Source organism: Vicugna pacos, chromosome 12 (assembly GCF_048564905.1).
Source record: "Vicugna pacos chromosome 12, VicPac4, whole genome shotgun sequence".
NCBI lineage: Eukaryota > Metazoa > Chordata > Mammalia > Artiodactyla > Camelidae > Vicugna > Vicugna pacos.
Window position 1 is genome coordinate 1,689,791 of NC_132998.1, and position 18,800 is coordinate 1,708,590.

General features: G+C 46.6%; 2 long non-coding RNA genes across 2 annotated transcripts in view; one reads left to right on the top strand and one right to left on the bottom strand.

Moving 5' to 3' along the window:
* The window catches only part of LOC140700346 (uncharacterized), a 33,545-nt gene that overhangs the window by 9,551 nt on the left and 5,194 nt on the right, over positions 1 to 18,800 (top strand). The window lies entirely within an intron of this gene.
* The window catches only part of LOC140700345 (uncharacterized), a 195,055-nt gene continuing 188,303 nt past the window's right edge, over positions 12,049 to 18,800 (bottom strand). Inside the window, exon 5 of the long non-coding RNA XR_012078757.1 lies at positions 12,049 to 13,014. This is a non-coding gene — a long non-coding RNA (uncharacterized lncRNA). The remainder of the gene's footprint in view (positions 13,015 to 18,800) is intronic.

An 18,800-nucleotide genomic window follows, 5' to 3' on the forward strand; every position in this document is an offset into this window, starting at 1 on the left:
ACCTAAATGGCTGTTGCAGCTACAAAGGGGGCCCGTGTTCACCGCAGGAAGAACAGGAGGCAGACTCACTTATTCACATCTGTTATACAGCCCTCTTCCCAAGGAACTGACTGCAGGACTTGTCCTGTTCGAAATGTGGCATCTGGAGTGAGAGGAGACAAGGGTGGCATCGGGGTGGCCCGCTGGTCACCCAGACAGAGCCTGGGCAGGCAGAAGCTGGGTGTCGTTGTTCTGTTCTGGAGTGTAGCCCTCAGCTTCACAGGGGCAGAATCTGTATTTTGACATTACCACTGGGTTTGGGTGTGGAAACCCTGTGCAAACTCGGGAAAGTCTGACGAGTGCACTGCAATGCCATTTTAACAATTTAGAGTTGACAGTGGTTTCTCTCCATCCCAGGTCCCGCCACCTTCCTCTCCCACCTGGACCCTCCCACAGGAGCTCCCAACTTGCTCCTCCACCTCCACTCTGCCCGCTTCCGTCCTCTCTCCACAGGACGGCCAGAGTGATCTTTAAGGAACACCAGTTGAGTCATGTCCCTCTCAATCTTTAAATCCTTCTGGGACTGGTCACTGTCAGCATAAAGTCCAAGCTGGAAGGCGTTTGGCCCTGCCTGGTCTGAGCCCTGCCTCCTTCTCCAGCTTCATCTCAAGACCCCCGCCCCCCTTTATCAAGCCCCTCCTGCCCCCAGGTCCCCCTGCCAGTGGCATTCTTTCTCAACTCTTTGCTTAGTTTCTGCATGTTTCAAATGTCAACTCAAACATCTCCTCCACACAGAGGCCTATTCAAAGCCAGCCCTTCTAGTTATTCTTTCTTACTTCGTAGCCCTTAATAAAATATATAATTACTCATTTATTTGTATGCTGACTTGGTTGATGTCTTCTCTTGGGCCAGACTTCCAGTCTGAAGTTCACTACCGTATTGCCCAGCGCTTGGCGGAGTTCATGGTACATAGAAGCTGCTCAGTTAGAGTTTGCTGCATAAGTGAATGTCAGGAGGACTGGAATATTATCTCTATGGTTCAACAGTAACTTCCGTCAGAAATTTACCTGGGAAGCCAAATTACGTCCCAGAGCATCAGAGCCGGGGGCTGGCTGGGGGACTCTGGTGTCTGGTGTCGTATTCTGTTTGTTTGTTACATTTGTTTGTTTGTTTTATTTTTTAGATTCCACGTCTAAGTGAACGCATACAGTATTTGTCATACAGTGACCTTCTTCCCTAAGCATAAAGCCCTCCAGGTCCATCCATTGAGTGTCTGTATCTTTTGAATTGGTGTTTCTGTTCTCCGTGAATGTACACCTAGGAGTGTAATTGCTGGATCACGTGGTAGTTCTACTTTTAATCTTTTGAGGAACATCCATACTGTTTTCCAGAGTGGCTGCACCAATTTACATTCCCACCAACAGTGCACGAGGGTTTCTTTGAATCCATATCCTCATCAGCACTTGTTATTTCTTGTCTTTTTGAAGACGGCTATTTGGGCAGGCGTGAGGTGATATCTCACTGAGGTTTGGATTGGCATCTCCCGGGGACGAGTGACGTTGAGCATCTTTTCCTGTGCCTGTTGGCCGTCTGTGTATCTTCTTTGGAAAAATGTCTGTTCAGGTCCTCTGCTCATGTTTAAATTGGGTTGTTAGTTTTTTTGATGTTGAGCTGTATGAGTGGCGTCCTTGAATTATGAGGTCCTGGTGCACCCACCTGTACTCTAAGGATGCGTCTGCCAAGCGGTCTGGGTACTAAGTCCTTTGCATTTTTCCCGGCATCAGGCTTCCTGTTCCACTAACACACCCTCTCACCACGCAGCCCACCGTGCTGCAAACAGACGCAGTCCTGGGCTTCTGAAGCTGTGGCTGGAGTTTGGGTGTACGGACACTTCTCAGCCATTTCTTTCAGATTACTGCTTAGGGTGGGTTACCTTTTCTGACGATTGATTTTAGTTATTGAAAGTTTTTTCCAGTTTCAAGTTTAGCCTTATCTTCAGTTTTGGGGAAACTTGTTGCCACATACGCCAATGACATAATGATATGAGACTTGAAAATACTTGCCAATTCTGGCTTTCTGGTGTAAAATTCAAATTTCCTTAATCTGTTAGTGGATTTAACCAAGGCAGAATATCTCAATTCATAGAAACCGACCATGACAAACTTTGAAAACAGAGCTAAATCGAGGCATAATGGTGCTTTTCTAAGCATTTCTACCTTGTTGTTAATTACCTTCTTAGACATACAAACAGCCGACAGTGAAAGAGCAAATCTAGTTAAAGTAGAAATTAGCTGCTCAATCGAGCGTGTGTCAAAATACAGAATTTACAGTGTGTATTTGCTTGAAGTCAGTTCTTCTTCAGGAAGTCATTTGAATACTGTTACAGTAGAGACCAGGAAAAAAAGTCTGGAAGGACCCAAACAAGAAAACCATCTTTAAAGAAATATCCTAAAACTATTATTTCCATAATTTAATACATTTTTTTATGAAAGATGCACCCACTAAGTTTGCTAGACCACAGTCCGTCGCGCACCCTGTGTGGCTAAGTCCTGCCCACGGCGTGTGTTGCGTGTGTGAATGATGGGAAGCCAAGTGACAGAACTTGTGCAACCTAAGGAAACATTCCGGAGCAATGTAGCATTTAAGCTAAGATATTTTAACGGAATGTGTTCAGACCGCTTAAGGATAAAAAGTGATTTCACAGGATTTGTTACTATTAATCACTGCAACCCTAGTATTTAGTAGATTCTAGGAGCAGGTGTTTTCAGGATTATCCTAATGACAAAGGAGAACAACAGACACGTTTTAGAGTCAAGTTATAATTAGAGACAGTTAATGTAACATTTTAAGTTAGAATAAAAGGGCAAGGTTAGCATATTATAAAGTATTATAATTAACGTGTTAGATGCAGACACAATAGCCTTCATCTTACAGTTACTCATTCTGCTTACAGTGAGTCATTGGTAACGGATTCAGACTAAACTTAGGAGAAAGTGAAAAGCATCATTGCTGAATTCCCAGTGTCTGCAGGGAGAAAGGATGAACCATATCTTAAGAGACCTCGGGAAAAAAAGTCCATTTAAAAAATGCCGAGACCTGGGTTTATTATGATTCTCCTGGGGCACACACTGTGAAATGCTATTTTCGCACAAAGTGGAATCTGAAATTTGAATCCTGTCGTAGCCACACAATGCTGAGAGTCCAGATCTCACAGGGAGTAATATTTAAATACTAAATGTCTCTGTCCAAGGCAGAGATGACAAGGATAAAAATGACCCCATTTCAAGTGGAATCTCTGTCCTCTTTGTTTTTTAAACTGGGTTAAATTAGCATTTTTGTTCCGATTGGCCTGGAAGAATACCAAGTAAATATGAGAAGAAGCAAGGAGTTTGAAACTATAATGTTCACAGAGTCAAAATGATTCTCCATCTCATGGAAGGCCCCTCCTTTTCATGGGACAATAGGATTCTTATTTACAGGCTGTGGGACCAAAATGACTGAGGGGTCCATCGGTCAAACTGGATGCCTAGTGAGGGAGGGGCATTTTAAGGGTAGGGGAGTAAGAGGTACCAACTATTATGTGTCAAATAAACTACAAGGATATGTTGTACAGCACAAGGAATAGAGCCAATATTGTATAATAACTATAAAATAATGAAAATTGTGAACCACAAATATTGCACACCTGTAACTTATATAATATTGTGCATCAACTGTTATTCAATTAAAAAAAAAACCTGGATGCTTAGTGCAGTGAAAAAACCCAAAGAGATGATTACCTGAGGTTTTTGCTTTGCAACAAACTGTTCTAGCATCAGAGAAGTGGTTTTGTGGTCATCCCTGCTTGGCCCTTACGTCCGTTTGAGGACCTGGGTCTTACACGGCAGTCACCGGGTGTCCTGGAGCTCTCGCCTCCGGGAGGCGCCCTTTCCTTGTATGTGTAAGTGAGAATCTCCAGGGTCCCGCGCCCGCCGTGTTAAGAGTATTGGAGGAGCGCACCATGAAGAGCCCCTTTCCCTTAAGTTCTAAATTAGCGGAGGACAAACACCAGGGATGTTTTAGCACGTGTATATGCAAGTGGTCGCAGAAATGGGCCAGAATACCGGCTGGCAAGAGCGAAGGCGTCGCGGCAGGTGCAGGCTGCTGTGCCCAGGGCTCGGTCACGTGAGCTGGCGCAGCCGGTGGTGCTTGGAGTGTCCTTGTAGACTGAGGCGTGTGCGGCCTTTGGCAGCCCCACAGGCAAATTACAGCATGGACATTCTTTAGGATTTTGGAGCAAAGCTCCGCCATCCCTGGTAGGTGGCCATTCTTTTGAGAAACAGCTTGCGGCTTGCTACTGGGTCTCAGGAGAGACTCAGCACTTGGCCACCAGCCATCGAATGAACCTGAGCTGCCTGTTGTGAACCGAGTGCTGGCTGGCCCACTAAGCCACAAGGCGGGGCACGCAGGACAGCTTGAGCAGGTCCTGGAGGCGCAGGCAAGCTGCACGAGCAAGTGGCCCAGATGCCCGCGGCCCCTCCTCCGGCTGCCTTGCCTCCTCTTTCTCAGCCTGCACGTGCGGCCTCATGGGGGCGTTCCCTCTGACTGATGTTGACCGAGGAAGAACAAAATTCAGGCCTGGCTGATGGAGCTGCATACATGCTGGCACATCCCAACGCAGAGAGCCGATGCTACTGCCATCTCTGAGGGGCTCTGATGTCCGGGGGTGCAGCAGAGTCCTGTTGCTGGACAGTACTGCAAGGAGTGAGTGCACCTAGTGACTTATCTTTCCTGGAAGAAGAGATGGCCTGAGATATGGCCCTCCACTGGTTCATAGGCAGGGGCTAATGGTTTGACTAGATGGTCAGTGTTAGGGACTGAATGTATCCACCTGAGAAGCGCAACTGGAAAGCTGGTCACAAGGAGGTGCATGGATGGGTGTGTCTGAGTGGTCGCAGAGCGTGGAGATGTTCTGTCCAGCAACGAGCAACCTCAGTAGAGAAAATCTTAACAACCAGGTGGACAAGATACCCTGCTCTGCGGACATCAGCCAGGCCCTTTCCCTCGTCATCCTACCCCTGCCCAGTGGGCTTGTGAGCAAAGTGGCCGTGGCATCACAGTTGGAGGCTTTGCGTGGACTTAGCAACGTGGACTTCCCACTCACTAAGACTGATCTATTTACAGCTGCTGCTGATGCCCAGCTGGCCAACAGCAGAGACCAGCTCCGAGCCCCATGACATGGCACCATCCCCAGGGGGACGAGACACACACCTGGTGGCAGGTTGATCGCGCTGGACCACATCCATCTTGGAGGAAGCAGTACTCGGTTCTTACTGGAAGTGACACTCTTGATATGGATTTGCCTTCCTTGCCCTCAGCGCTTTAGCCAAAACCACCATCTGTGGACTTACATGATACAATTCGCATCAAGGTGGTCCCACAGCACTGCTCCTGACCAAGGAGCTCATTTAGCAGCCGTTGCAGTGCAGCAGCGGGCTTGTGCGGATGGGATTCACTGATCCCACTGTGTTCCTCATCACCCGAGGCCTCTGGCTTGTCAGAATGCTGGAGCAGCCTTTTGCAGATTTAGTTTTCATGGCAGCTGGGTAGCAACACCTTGCAGGGCTGAGATAAAGCCCTCGAGGGTGCGGCGTATGCCCTCAGGCAGTGACCAGCATGTGATGCTGTTTCCTGTGTCACTAGGGCCCCCGGGTCCTGTGTGGGAGGGGGTGGTTCCTTCCACCACCACCCATGGTGAGTCACTGTTTATTGACTAGCGTGGCACGGGGTACCGGTTACTCTCAGAGTTCAGGCGTGTTGTCGCTGACCCACTGGCACATCCTGTTGGCGCCAGGCAGCAGCCACGCCCAGGGCTCCCCCAGCGTCTGCTGGGTCACCTTCCTTGGCTTCTCAGAACCCCAGGCTCCATGGTGAGAGCGCCAGCTCCTTCTGCGGGTCACCCGTGTGGCTGAAGTTGGAGGTGGCAGGAGAGGAGGCTCCAGTTTGCCCTTGCTCTCCCCTTTTCATGCTCAGCTTTTCTTCCCAACCTCTGGTCCTGAGGCTCTACAGAGACTTCAGGCGCACAGCCAACAAGGAGGCAGCAGCTCCCACAGGATTCCTCAGCAGCTCCCATGCTCGTCTGCGCTGTGATCCCTCTGGTAATTCCCACGCAGTGGCTCTGTGTGTCTGACAAAGCCGCAGTGACGCAGCATCCCCTGACCTCTCTGAGCATTCCCGGGGAGGACGTGGTCCCCTTAGTCGTTTCCTGGTCTAGTTCCCACTTCTCAGGATGTTCACATTCACTCTCACCTTGACTCCTGTGTCTGTGCCCTTGTCTATGCCCGAGTCAGTCAAACTGCAGAACTTCAAGTCTCCTCCTTCATTTGCCTCCAACACCACTCAGAAAAGCAGGGGATTTCATTAAGATTTCATGGTAGAAATGGGAGTTGCATTGAACAAAATACCTATAGCAGGTGACTTGAAGTTGAATATTCGTTGCTGCTGTTTTGAAAAGTGCAGTTGCCTGGCCTTGTGCGGACTGCCTGTGCCCCCTCCCTTCTTCTCTACTCTCTTTGCCTCTCTGGTCTGCAGTCCCCTCCTTGCTCCTGCAACTCAGCATTCCTTTCATTAAAAAAAACAAAAAAACAAAACGTAGAGCAATTGAGCTCTCTCACCGTCCTGTCCTTAGTCGTGCTTTCTTTTTTTTTTCTTTTTAACATTTTTTAAATTGCATTATAGTCCGTTTACAATGTGTCAATTTCCAGTGTAGCGCACCATTTTTCAGTTGTACACGAACACACACACATTCTTTGCCGCGTTCTTGTGTGCCTTCCCTTTCAGAGCCCGGGAGGCCGGCAGGGGAGCAGGGGAGCCTTGCTGCCAGTGTGTAGCCCCCGTGCCCCCGCCTCCACATCCTGGGCTCCCTTACGTCAGCCCTCAGCGGGAAAGGACACCGTGTCCTCTGTCATCCTGTCGCAGGTTTACTCTAAATCAACTCTATAAAACCAAAGCCTTAAAAGAAAGGTTGGCAAAATGATTGCTACGGGAGATACAGGTCCTGCTAGGAAGTAGCGTTGGGAACGGTCTGAGATACAGGCAGTTCGTACCGGCTGTGGGTTCCAGCGTCTCCCCCGTTGTGTGTAAGTTTCGAGTTACCCTTCTAGAAGCTTTCACTTCAAAAGCTGATATTTCACTTCTGTAAGCGTAAAAAGGACACCCCAGGCTGTGCCTTCGCATGGGAAATTCTGGGCAAATTGTAGCCTATCTTTCTCCCCTTTGAAGACGTGTGTATTTGCCAATTTTTAAAATACAATTTAAGAAAGCAACTGAAGTATAGCAAGGTGGGTATTTAAATTCAGAGAAGGAGGAGAAACTACAGATGGAAATTGAGAAAGATGGGGGAGTTATTTTTTTAATTTATCAAGACGTGAACATAAGCACCTTATTTTAGCAAAAGAATGGCTAGTTATAGCTATGATGAATTTATCATTACATCATCAATTTTTATATGGTCCCAGAGCTTTCCAGGATATTTGAAAAAAGACTCTCCAAATTGAGACTGAGAGTGTTTCATTGCCTCTTTGCTGATAGTGTGCTACAGGTCAAGTTATAACAAAGCGATAATAATGTTTTGAATTTTTAATTTGCTAAGTTAAAAAGCAAAAGGAAAACTTACTTCTTTTTGATTGGAGAGATTCTAATCACAGGTTTTTACATTCTCAGTGTGTGGCTCTCTTGCTCGCCTTTTTCTTCCGCTACATGGAAGGGTAGGAAGAGGAGCTCGGAGGGAGAGAAGGCAGGCCTGAAGGAAACGCCTTCAGCAGCCGCTGTGCAGGAGGCCAGATGCGGGGAGACCCGTAGGTTTGGTTCCCTTAGTGCCCTTGGCACCCAGTTGACTTGACGTCGCCCAGTGATGTGACCAGAGCCCCAGGACTCAGAATGCGATGCAGCTGCTTCCAGATTCTACCTGAGGAGTCTGCTCGTTAGAAATTGCTCTAAAGCAAGGGTTTCCTAACCTTTTCTGGTTCATGGAGGTCTGGAGATTCTAAGGAGGTTACAGACCCTTTCCGGAGACGAACGCACAGGCGCGTATGCACACCAAAATCTGCAAACGGTATCAAAAGATCTGTGGCCCCCATGGAGAGCTACCCGAGGAGCTCAGGTAGAGTCCCTAAGCTAAGCCGTCGTCTGCTGGAGAATTGCCAGGGCCTTTCTATTCTTGAACATCAAGCTACCCTTTCAGGCCTGGTCCTGGTGGCCCTCAGCTCATCTGGGACTCAGAAGAGGAAAATGTAGATTTATATAGCCTACAGGTGTTTCACACAGACCGGGTGAATTCCAAAGTGAGGGCGGCCACGGAGAAGCCACGTTTGTTTCTAACTCGGTGCTGAGTTCCAGATGCATAATGGGTACTCAGTGAGTAAGTGCTGAAAACTTTGGCTTTCGAGTATGAGGTTGTAGGAGAGGGAGGTGTGAGATCCAGGTGGGCTGTCGTGTGCTCCCGGGGAAGAGCTTGAACCGCAGGGAAGATGTACGACCAGGTGTCTGGCCCCTCAGTGACCCTGGGCTAAGCCGTCGGCAAGGGACTCCTGCCTGCCTGCAGCCTCAGCCATTACCGGAGGAAACCTGGGATTGTATGAGAAATCTGAGCGGTGGGTAAGGCTGCAGGGGGACCATGAAAACTGGCAGAGAGGTTGCTATAGTGATGGTCCAGGTGTTGAGGTAGAAAGGCTAGTCCTTGGGCCAGGGAAGCGGGAATGCTCCCTCACTAAGTGTCCGCAATGTGGAGTAAATTGGAAAGAAGGGGTTATCCGGTTTTTAATCCTTTGTCCTACCCCAGTAAAACTGGGCAAAGTTAGTGCTGGGCTTTCTGAGGGAGCAAGTAATTTACAACCCTTTCCATCTCAAACTCTGGACCAGTTGAGAAGTAGACACAGGAGTCAGCCTGGAAGAGCCAGACAGCTTTATTACCCTAAAAGCTCAGGAGTGTGGCTTGAAACATACACCAAAATGAATTTCTAAAAACTTGTCTTCTAGGTCCCCTCCCCTGCCATCTCCAGATCACGGAGCCCACCTGGGGAATATCAGAGCCAACCATCACAGTTAGAATCCCAGTTTTGCTACTTACTAGCTCATTTGCTGTGTGATCCTGGGCAAGTTACTTTCCCTTTCTGTGCCTCAGGCTTCCCATCTATTAAATGGGGATAGTAATCATATTTAACTCTTAGAGTGATCATGAGGATTAATAAGTGTGGGGTCAAACTAGGCTCTGATGATGATGAAGATGGTAATTATTGGGCAGAGAAGACACCCATCCAGCCAGCTGCATGGAGGACTGTGGCTTGCTTCAAGCCCAGAGGGACAGGTCATAGGTAAGCAGTGACGTGTACACATTGACTCTGTCTGGTAGGGAAATTTGAGCCAGTGCATGTCAGACTCATGTCATATCATCATCAGTTAGATGACTCTCTGAGAGAGCCTGTGAGAGTGGGAAGTCCCTGCTTCACGCATTGAGACAGACTCCCCTCCAGTGAGGAACAGCAGGGTGCTCACTCCCTGGGCCTCCAGACACCTCGTCCCTCAGGTTCTTTCCTTCTCACTGCCTATTCCTGCTTAGCCTCCTTTTCTTGCTCTTCCTCTTTCTTGAATCTCTAAATTTTGGAATTCTGCGGGGCTCAGCTCTTGATCTTTCCCCCTTTCTCCCCTTTCCCCTTTAAGTGATTCTGTCCAGTTGTATCTTTAAAAATATCGTCTATACCCTGATGATGCTAAAGTTTTTATTTCCAGCTCTGACCTTTCCCTCGACTTCCAGATTTACTTTCCCAGCTGCCCACTTGACAACCACACTTGGGTATTAAACAGTCGTCTTAAACTTATGATGGCCAAAGGAAAACTCGGTCTCTCCCCAGACATGCTCCTTCTCCAGCGTTCCCTGTCTTGGTAAATGACACCCCTATTTCCTGCTTAGGAAAAATACTTTGGCATTTGTCATCGCTTTTCCTTCACACCCTCTCATCCAGTGCATCAGCACATCCTGTCAGGGCTGCATTTAAAATACATTCTGAACGCAGGCACTTTCTCCATTTCTCCTGCATCCAGCCTGGTCCGCCAGCACCCCTGCCTCCCAGACCATGCTCCTCCAGCCTGTAACCGAGCTCCACTTCGCCCCCTGCAGTCTGCTTTATGCACTGCAGCCAGGGCGATCCCTCAGCATTGTAATCTGATCTGCTCATTCCCCTCTTTTGCTAATTGCCTACCTCCCCCACTAAGCAGAACAGCACCTGGCACCTAGTAGGTGTTTAATAAGTATCTGTTGCGTGAAAGAAAGAAGGGGGTAAGCAAGCAAGATGTCTTTATGCTCAGAGCATTAAATATCTTGTGATCAGATTCTCTCCAATAAAAAAGATTATTCTCTTTTTTGGTTGCACGAGGAGGTAGGTGTCCACCCTTTTCCTGACCTCCAAAGAGAGCTCTGCATTTTGTCTTCTCCTTAGATGGGAAACCTTGCCCCCAAGGGAGGGAAGTGGACTTTGGTAATAGGGAAAAAAAGAGAGTTGGGGCTGGAAGACAGGAGAAAAACTGCAGGATCCGTGTTTTGAAGAGGGGGTTTGGGGAGAAGGACACGGGCGAACACACACTCGGGAAGATGCATCTCAAATTACTCCTTCAGGACAGACTCCCCAGAGTGAAATCACTTGGTCACATGATCCAGATACTTTTAAAACTCTTGATAAAAAGCTGCTTTGGGGAGGGGTCATACCATTTAACCTCCTCCATCCTCTAGCCCAGAAACTTGAAAAGATGGCTGTATGTGTTGCTAATCTTCGCATTGTCTAGCTGAGGAAATGGCATTTTGGTAAAGGTAGGTGGTTGCACAAGTTGGTAAATATCCTGTCTGTCCATCTCCGTATGACGTGCTTTCCTTCACACGGCGCCACGGCTCAGTGTTGAGAACCAACGGATGTGATGAGGTTGGGCTGAGAGCTGGGTGTCCTAGGCGGAGAGCTGGGGACGAGGCGAGTGGGCTGGATTCAGGCATCAGGGATGCAGAGAGGGCCCCTAGCGCCTTTCTCTCGCCGGCTCGGGAACATCCAGGCCCTTCCCTGAGCGCCCGCCCCCGGTCTGCTTTTAGCTGACGTTCACGTTCTCAAGTTTAACCTTGTCAGGCTTGATGATCAACAAGGTTGCAATGAGTATTCATAGAAATCGGTACAGAAGTTAACGTCCAGATCCACATGAAATGCGGGCAGAAATGAAGACAGTGACACTTACCAACCTTGACAGGAGGGACGGAAGCCGAAACTCTACAAGGAGGCGTTTGCAGCTCTCATCAGCGTGGTGCAGCATACCGCACACAGCACACGCGCTGGAAATCGCAGGATCTAAGCGTTATGGAAATGACAATGACAACTTGAGGAGAGCTGTTGTCACTGTGGAAGACGCTTAGACACATGCACTGATTTTCAGTGTCCTCAGGAGTCCCTAAGTCCTTGGCTTTAGGTATTTCTTTTGTAAGTTTGCAAGGCATGTACCAAATTCTTCCCAAATCTTCTTAGTCCTTGGATGTTTATGGCCAATTATAAATAAGTAGAAAAACGAAAGGAGGAAAGGGGAGATGACAAATTTTACAAATACTTTTTACTTTTCTGTGCTTTCTGAAAAAATAGAAATAAGGCACACACTCATATAACCTAGAGGCTAATCTCTATTTAAGGCGCAGTGAAGAAGAGAGGAACTCATAGTATACGAAGTGGAAGGAAGTCCCCTTAATGAATATTCAAAATGTCCTCACTCGAAAATGCCCAGTTTTCTGGCTTTGGTTGGTTTTGAGTGCTTGGTGTTCACGTCATACCTGGGGGAGGGTATCCGCTCTTCTGTGCTTCGCCAGTCCCGGCTGCTGTGATCGGTGCGTCCCAGAGGCACTGTGTTATCTGTGCATCCGACCCATGGCTGGATGACTCCTTCTTAGGAGTCCAGTTAGAACTGAGCATCCACAAGAAATGCAGCTTCTGGCGCCTTTACTTTATCTCTCATCTGGAAATGGTTAAGAAGCTATCACCAAAATGATAGAAAATGCATTCAGGAAAGAAATTAGGTAAAAATGCATTTTTATTCATACGAAGACAAGACTCTCAGATGGTTATTATGGCCAGTAAAATTTGTTATTACTGTTCGTATGCGTGCTTTTTCGCTGGATGCTAACGGCAGCCCTGAGAGTAGACATGATTGCTGTCTCTAGTTCATAGGTGAAGAAACCGAAGCTCGGACAGGGTGAGGCGGCTGGCTCCTGGCCGCACAGCTAGTGAGTCGTGGTGAGAGGACGCACGCCTCGATCTTCTGAGATGAAGCGATTTGCCCTTTTCATTACTTCATGTTCCCTTGGTTTAAGCCGAGGTGTACAACTGACGTAGTCACGCTTAAGTATTATTTTATCTCGTCATTATTATGTGGAAGGCGAAGGGGCTTAAGCCTTGCGGGTCAAATATTGGAACGTGTTTCCAGCTAAACATGAGAAGCCAAGAAGTGTGAAAGTGCGACCCTCAGCTTTGACCATTAAGATGCGAAAATAATAGTCCAGTCTGGCCGACATTCCGCGGGAACAAAAGAAAGCAAGTGTCAGGGGGCATGCGTCTGATTAAAAGTGACAGAAAACTGGAAAAATCTGACCACAGTCCCTTAACCAAAGAGGGGTTTTACTGATTGATTTCCAATAAGGAAGAAGCCCGGAGCGGGGCGGCCCACGGCTGGGGAAGCGTCCCCACGCGCGTCAGAGCCTCGGCGTCTTCTGTCCTCCCTCTGTCATCCTGAGCAGGGCTTGGTCTTCGGGTTTGTTGCCTAATGATTGCAAATTGGCTTTTTCCACCTCTAGCTCCGTATGCACATCTCATACCAGAAGAAAGGCTCAAGCTGCTTGCCTCAGCCTGCCTTTTCGTTAGGGAAAGGATGCTTTCTCCGAGGACTTCCTTTTGCATCCGTAGTTCAGCGCTGGGTCTCAGGGCCACCCTAGCTGCAGGGGGGTCTGCGAAGGAGAGTATTTCAGCGAAGTGCACTTCCATGCTGAACAAAAACAACACAAAATTATGTTAGAAACAAGGGAATGGATGTTTGGTGAAAAAAAAAATCACGAAGTTCATACAGTTTTCTGATTTTTGTGTTCTTGGTTGGGAGAGGTTTGGAGTGAGAGTGTAAATGAATAGTTAGGATTGAAATCACTCAAGCCAGGCGCTCAGTTGGGAGAGGCGGCTGAGGAGGGCACTTGGGTGTGTTCCCGTGAATGGGGAACCGGGCAGGCCAGCCCAGGCTGGGCTCACTGGTCACTGGCACTGACAAGCAGAGTTAAGTGGCCGGCATGCTGGTGAGGGGCTGTGGAAACACGGGTGTGCCCAGTCAGGAAAGGATCCCCAGGGAGGGTCAGCACCAGAGAAAAGGCCAAGTCAGGCAGTCAGAGTGGCTTCGCTCCCTTCCTGAGAAGCAGTCTCTTGCCTGCCCTGAAGTGGTCTTGTTTACAAGCTGCCCACTGACACAGCTGAAGGATGTCTCAGGAAACTGGTCTGTTCGTCAGCAGAAGAGCCCCTCATGCTGCTAGTTTTTTGTTTTGTTTTGTTTTGGTGGTAACGTGGATGATTACAGGAGCAATACAGGCATGGTACTGTTGGAGCAAGAGGACCACCGTTATGCAATGCCCCCTTTCCTAGGATGAGTATATTCCGCTCCATTCCATTGCTTGCAGAGCATACATCTTGGAGTTGTTGGTCTAGCTGCTAATCACCTTTGCTTCCCCCTGTGTCTGTGGTGAAGAGCACCAGGCCTTTGTAGCATTGCTGGCTGGTCACTGGGAGGTATGCCTGTGGCCACAGAATGGCAAGGCTGCCTGGGGACGTGGTCTGTGGCTCTGTGCCCCTCAGCCCCATGTTCAGGCCATCAGAGGCACATGGAGTACACTACTAGAGCCCACAGCCACAGGAGCCGTGCCGGGGCCACGGGGATGCGGGCTGCCAGTAGGCTGGTTAGGGTCTGTCGTGTGGAGTGATGTGTGGGAGGTCACGCCTCAGGTGGGGCTGAAAGATGACCAGAGGCCCCTACGCTGAAGGAGAAGCCAGGAAGGAGAACTGAGACCCAGATATCGAAGTGAGGGGGACAGTCTCTTGGTTAGATGAGCTAATCCACAGGCGTGAGCAGGGGAGATCTAGCTCATAGAAGCCAAAGTCTAGGGAGACCAGAGCCATGAGGGGCAAGCCAAGGGGTGGGTGCTTGGCCCTGGAGGGTACAGTCCTGGGGCAGAGTCATGTGGCATGAGCACCAGCTTGGGTGGTGATGGCGGCTGGTCATGGGCTGGGAAGGTGCAGGAAATGTGGACGTCAGGTTCTTCCCCTCCCAGGGCTTGTGTGTCTTGCAGTGGCGGCCTGAGCTGCCCACTGTGCACGCGGTCAGCAGGGTCTGCACACTTGGACTCCCTCTAAGGGGATTGTTGGAAGCTCTGCCCTCATTAGGGAAGTACTTTCTAATCTATTTGGTGCAAGATGTGGTTCAATCTCTATATGCCTCCCCTTTTCCATTGTTTAAAATGGGGACATTTCCCACTTGGTGGCTCCTGGGAGAGATGTTATGAGTCTGAATGAGATTATGCAGTCCTTCCAATTCCACCGAGGAAATCGCTATGTAAATTCGATGTATTGTTATTCATGACATGTGTGATTGAGCTGAAAACTCTAGCTACTACCCAGCCATGCAAACCATAAAATTAGACTTCCTATACTGTGCACTGTAATTCTCTTTCTTCCAGCAGAAACCACAAACCAGTTTTGCCTTACAGAAATGTGCTCCCATCCAAAATTTTTAACATGCATTTTAAAGACAGGCTTAGTTTTACTGTGAAGTTATATCTGAGTAAAGCAATAGCACCAAGGAAACGTGTCTTACACACAGGACCACGTGTTTTAGGTGCTCACCGGGAGCTGGTTATGAAGATCAGCGATCCAGATAATCTCACAGCTTTCACATCATTAGTTCAATTAAAAACTAATTTTCAATAATATGATTGCAAATATGTTACATCCTGAACTTACATATATCCATGCTATGGGCATTATCTGATTTTTTTTTTGGATTACTCTTTAATTCTTTAACAGTTGCAGTTTTTCTTTGCAAATGCATTATGGGTAATTTATGTTGTTTTGACTGTTTCTTTGATATAATTTGTAATTCTGCACCCAGAGTTGTAATATACTACAGTTTAGATAAATGGCATGGAAATACAGAGGTTATCTATGTAAAATGATTCATATTTCAATATAGGGACTTCTGTAAAATGAAAAAATAATATATGTATTGCTATTAATCATTCTTTTTACGTTATTTTTTTCCTTTACTGAGATTTGTTGCATTTAGTATTGTAACATATTTCCAAAACACATTAGTTAAATGGAGCTGAGAATCATGCATGCATATTTTACGGAAAAATGTGCAGATATATTTTCAATTTTAAGCCATAAACTATGGCTTTTCTTGCATGATGAAAATATTCTGGCCCATTTAAAATGAGTTACATAATAAAAGTGATGTGCAATAGTAATTTTACAGTGCTTAATAACACAAAGTGGTTTATCTGAAAAATGCCTTTTAAAAAAGGTTTTATGCAAAATTCAAGCACTTCTGTTCTGTATAGAAAATAAGTGAGTGATACGCAGGTGATATCAGAAATTGAAAAGGATTTAAAAAATGATTAAAAAGCCAGACTTGGAGTTTTCTGCCTCTGTTTGCTAGAATTAGGAAGCAGTGACACATTAAACGGTGTTATGCTATTGACAAGCAGGGCAGAGTGACACAGTAGAAAACGTTAAATCCAGACTTTCTCTAATACAGGTTTTGTGGCTTCAAAAAAAGGAGTATAAAGGGTTATTGAAGCTTGTTGAGTATGCTTCTTATTGTCAATTCATGTCTCCGAAGAGAGTTTGCCCTTGCTCACACAAGAGAGGAGCATTTACATCTTCAACCAGACGCCTGCCGAAAGTACCTTTAACATGCAGACTAGCCAAGGGAGTCTGCCTGCTTCTAGTCACCATCAAAGCAGAGAAGCTGAGGAAAGTTTGCACACATCTCCGGCACTGGCCTTGAGCATCCCTTAGATAAAGAGGCTGGGAAACCATGTGAGAGAAGTGTAGTGTGTTTATTAATGAAGGTTGGTCTGGGATTCATTTAGAACGGTCCAAAAGATTAAAACAAATTTGAAAGAAGCTTCCAGTGTGAAAATAGGTGTGGAAAATTAGCTAGGATCAAATTAATTACTAATCCATTGGGAAAAGTATGACCCACCATTTTTTTTAACCTGAGGACATGGTAAAATAGTGGTGGGTTAAAAAAATTGCATACTAAATAATGATCAGATGGTCAGATGTAATAAGATTCCAGAACATCCTAATTGTCCCAGTGAGGAAACTCGGCATGGTTTTTGCGGGTTTTATCTACCTAGCGCCGTGCTTCGGTCTGGGCGAAGTTTGATTTGCACTTGGTGAAGGTTTTGGCTGTACTGCTTTGCCCTGGGCAGCCTTAGATCTTTTCATCCTGACTCAATCTCTCATCACCAAGTTTCTACAAGGACGCAGTTATAAATTTGTTGCTTCTCAGATGTCTTTTCCTTGATAATGTAACTTAAAAACAGGCGTAAATAAAGCACGAGCCCATTGAACACGGCACAGATACAGTCTCACCTGAAGACAAGGATTCTGTTGTTGTTGTTGCTATGTGTGTATGTGAATTACTCCATTAGAACCTTAGAAAACTTGGACAGAGCTTTGTAAATAGCGTCCAAAGCCCCGTTTGCAGGAAGAGTTGGTTGCTCTAGTTTCTATGGCCGTATTCTATCCCTGCTCTAAAAGCTTTAACGGGCACCCTGTCCTAATGGATTAAGTCTGAGCTTCACAACCCAGGTGACGGGTGGGAGAGATGTAGATAAAAGGACAGAGAGAAGAGGTGTGTGGATAAGCCCCTCTTTCCCTCCATGCTTTCCATCCTTCTGGACGGGGGCTTCTCCTTGACATCTTCATATTGAGGGGTCTACAGCCACCACTTCTTTGGGGCCATTATGACATTCTCTGTAGCTCTCAACACAAGACAGAGTGAATAGTGGCACTCAATAAATATTTGCTGGTTGATTTAACCTTAGAGAAAATGGCATTGTCCCTTTTTACTACAGCCTAAACGGACAAGCGTCTTTGTTGTATTGGAGTGTCAGCCACCACCACAAGAAACACACACACACAAAACAAACAAAATGCAGAAGGCTGCAAATAAGAAAAGCGTTTTCTTTGGGGGCTTAAGAATTGCAATTCTGGAGACATAGATTCGTGTAAAACTGAGAGTAATCTGGGGAAAAGAAAGAGTAGGAGCTTACAGAGGCAAAAACTGCGAGTCTCTCCTCTCACACAAGAGAGGAAACATTTGCCCTTAAGGGATGGCTGTCACGAGCTATTTTAGGGTAAGGGTCCGATAAGTATCTTGAGTTTCTGGAACCCTGGGCAGATGTTCTGGATGCCAGCGTTAAGATGATAAGTTGTCTAAAGGTCATCTGGGCTGATACATGCATAAGTCGCACTTCTCAGTGGCCTTCTGGCTCCATGTTAGAACTTTTGGCAATACCGACTCCATTTTGACTTTCTGTTCATAGGAGTAATATTTTACAAAGTGTCCAAAACGGCTTTAACAGTAAAAATATACTTTACTGTAGGTTGTCTTGGTCTATCCTTTTGTAAACTAACACTGAGAAAAATATTTTAGTTGAGAATCACTTTGTTCCCTCTACCCTTGACGTATGACACTCACACTTCCTGGGATCCTTGGCCAAGTTTAAATCAACTCTGAAAAATCACTTGTTCAATATTGCCTTTTGGCCATCTGTTGTCATTTACTTTTATTTATTTATAAAAGCAGCTCCCTGGGAGAGCATTACATAGGTAGGAACCAATAATTGTTGGTTGACTGATTATGATTAGAGTGTGTTCTGAATTCAGAGGTTGAATAAAGCCAACATCACAGTTCTCAAGAGGGCGTGTGAGGGCTGATCTGATGCAGGAGGAGCCCAGTCCACAGTGGAAGGGGCAGGTGAGATGCCTGCAGGGCTTCGGACTCCCCCTGATTCCTCATCTACGTAAACTGCTTTGGAACCGACTGTAAACTAGTTAAATGGTTGGCTGGTGACGAACAGATGAAGCAAATAATGAATGTGTACCAGGCGGCACAAGAGATTTAGAGGGATTTGTATCAGTTTTGTAACCAGACTGACACGTGGGAAATAAAATTTATTGTCGCTAAACATTGAACATTACTCTTGAGGACTAAAGTAATGAACACAAGTAAAAATGAATAGCTTTGAACTGACTAGAGCAGCAAGACTTTCAAAGGGGCACTCGAGAGAGAGGAATGAAAGGTTTCTCGCTAACACTCTAGAAAACGTACAGTCACAATTCACCTGTGCAGTAGCATTAGGCTGATTAGAACTGTCCAGATGGCAGGTCAAAGTGCCTAATTATACCCAATGCATTGGCTCTTTCCTCCCAAATTCCAAAGAAAGCATCACTATTTGTTATAATATACATATCAAGGTTTTATATCCCCAAGCTTTTGAGAGCGTAGCAAAAAATTATAATACAGTTTGGGTATTATTAGAAAGGTTTCAATTCAGCGTCTGTGTTGAGTGGTGAATAAACCCATCAGATCTGGAGATATTGCCTTAGAAAACCTGAATGACACCGAGAAGCATTAGTTTTGGGAATAGCCTCCCCAGGAAAGATTTGGAACCTCTCATCACTTGAGAGGTTCCAAATGGGCATGAAATCTGCCAAGTAAAT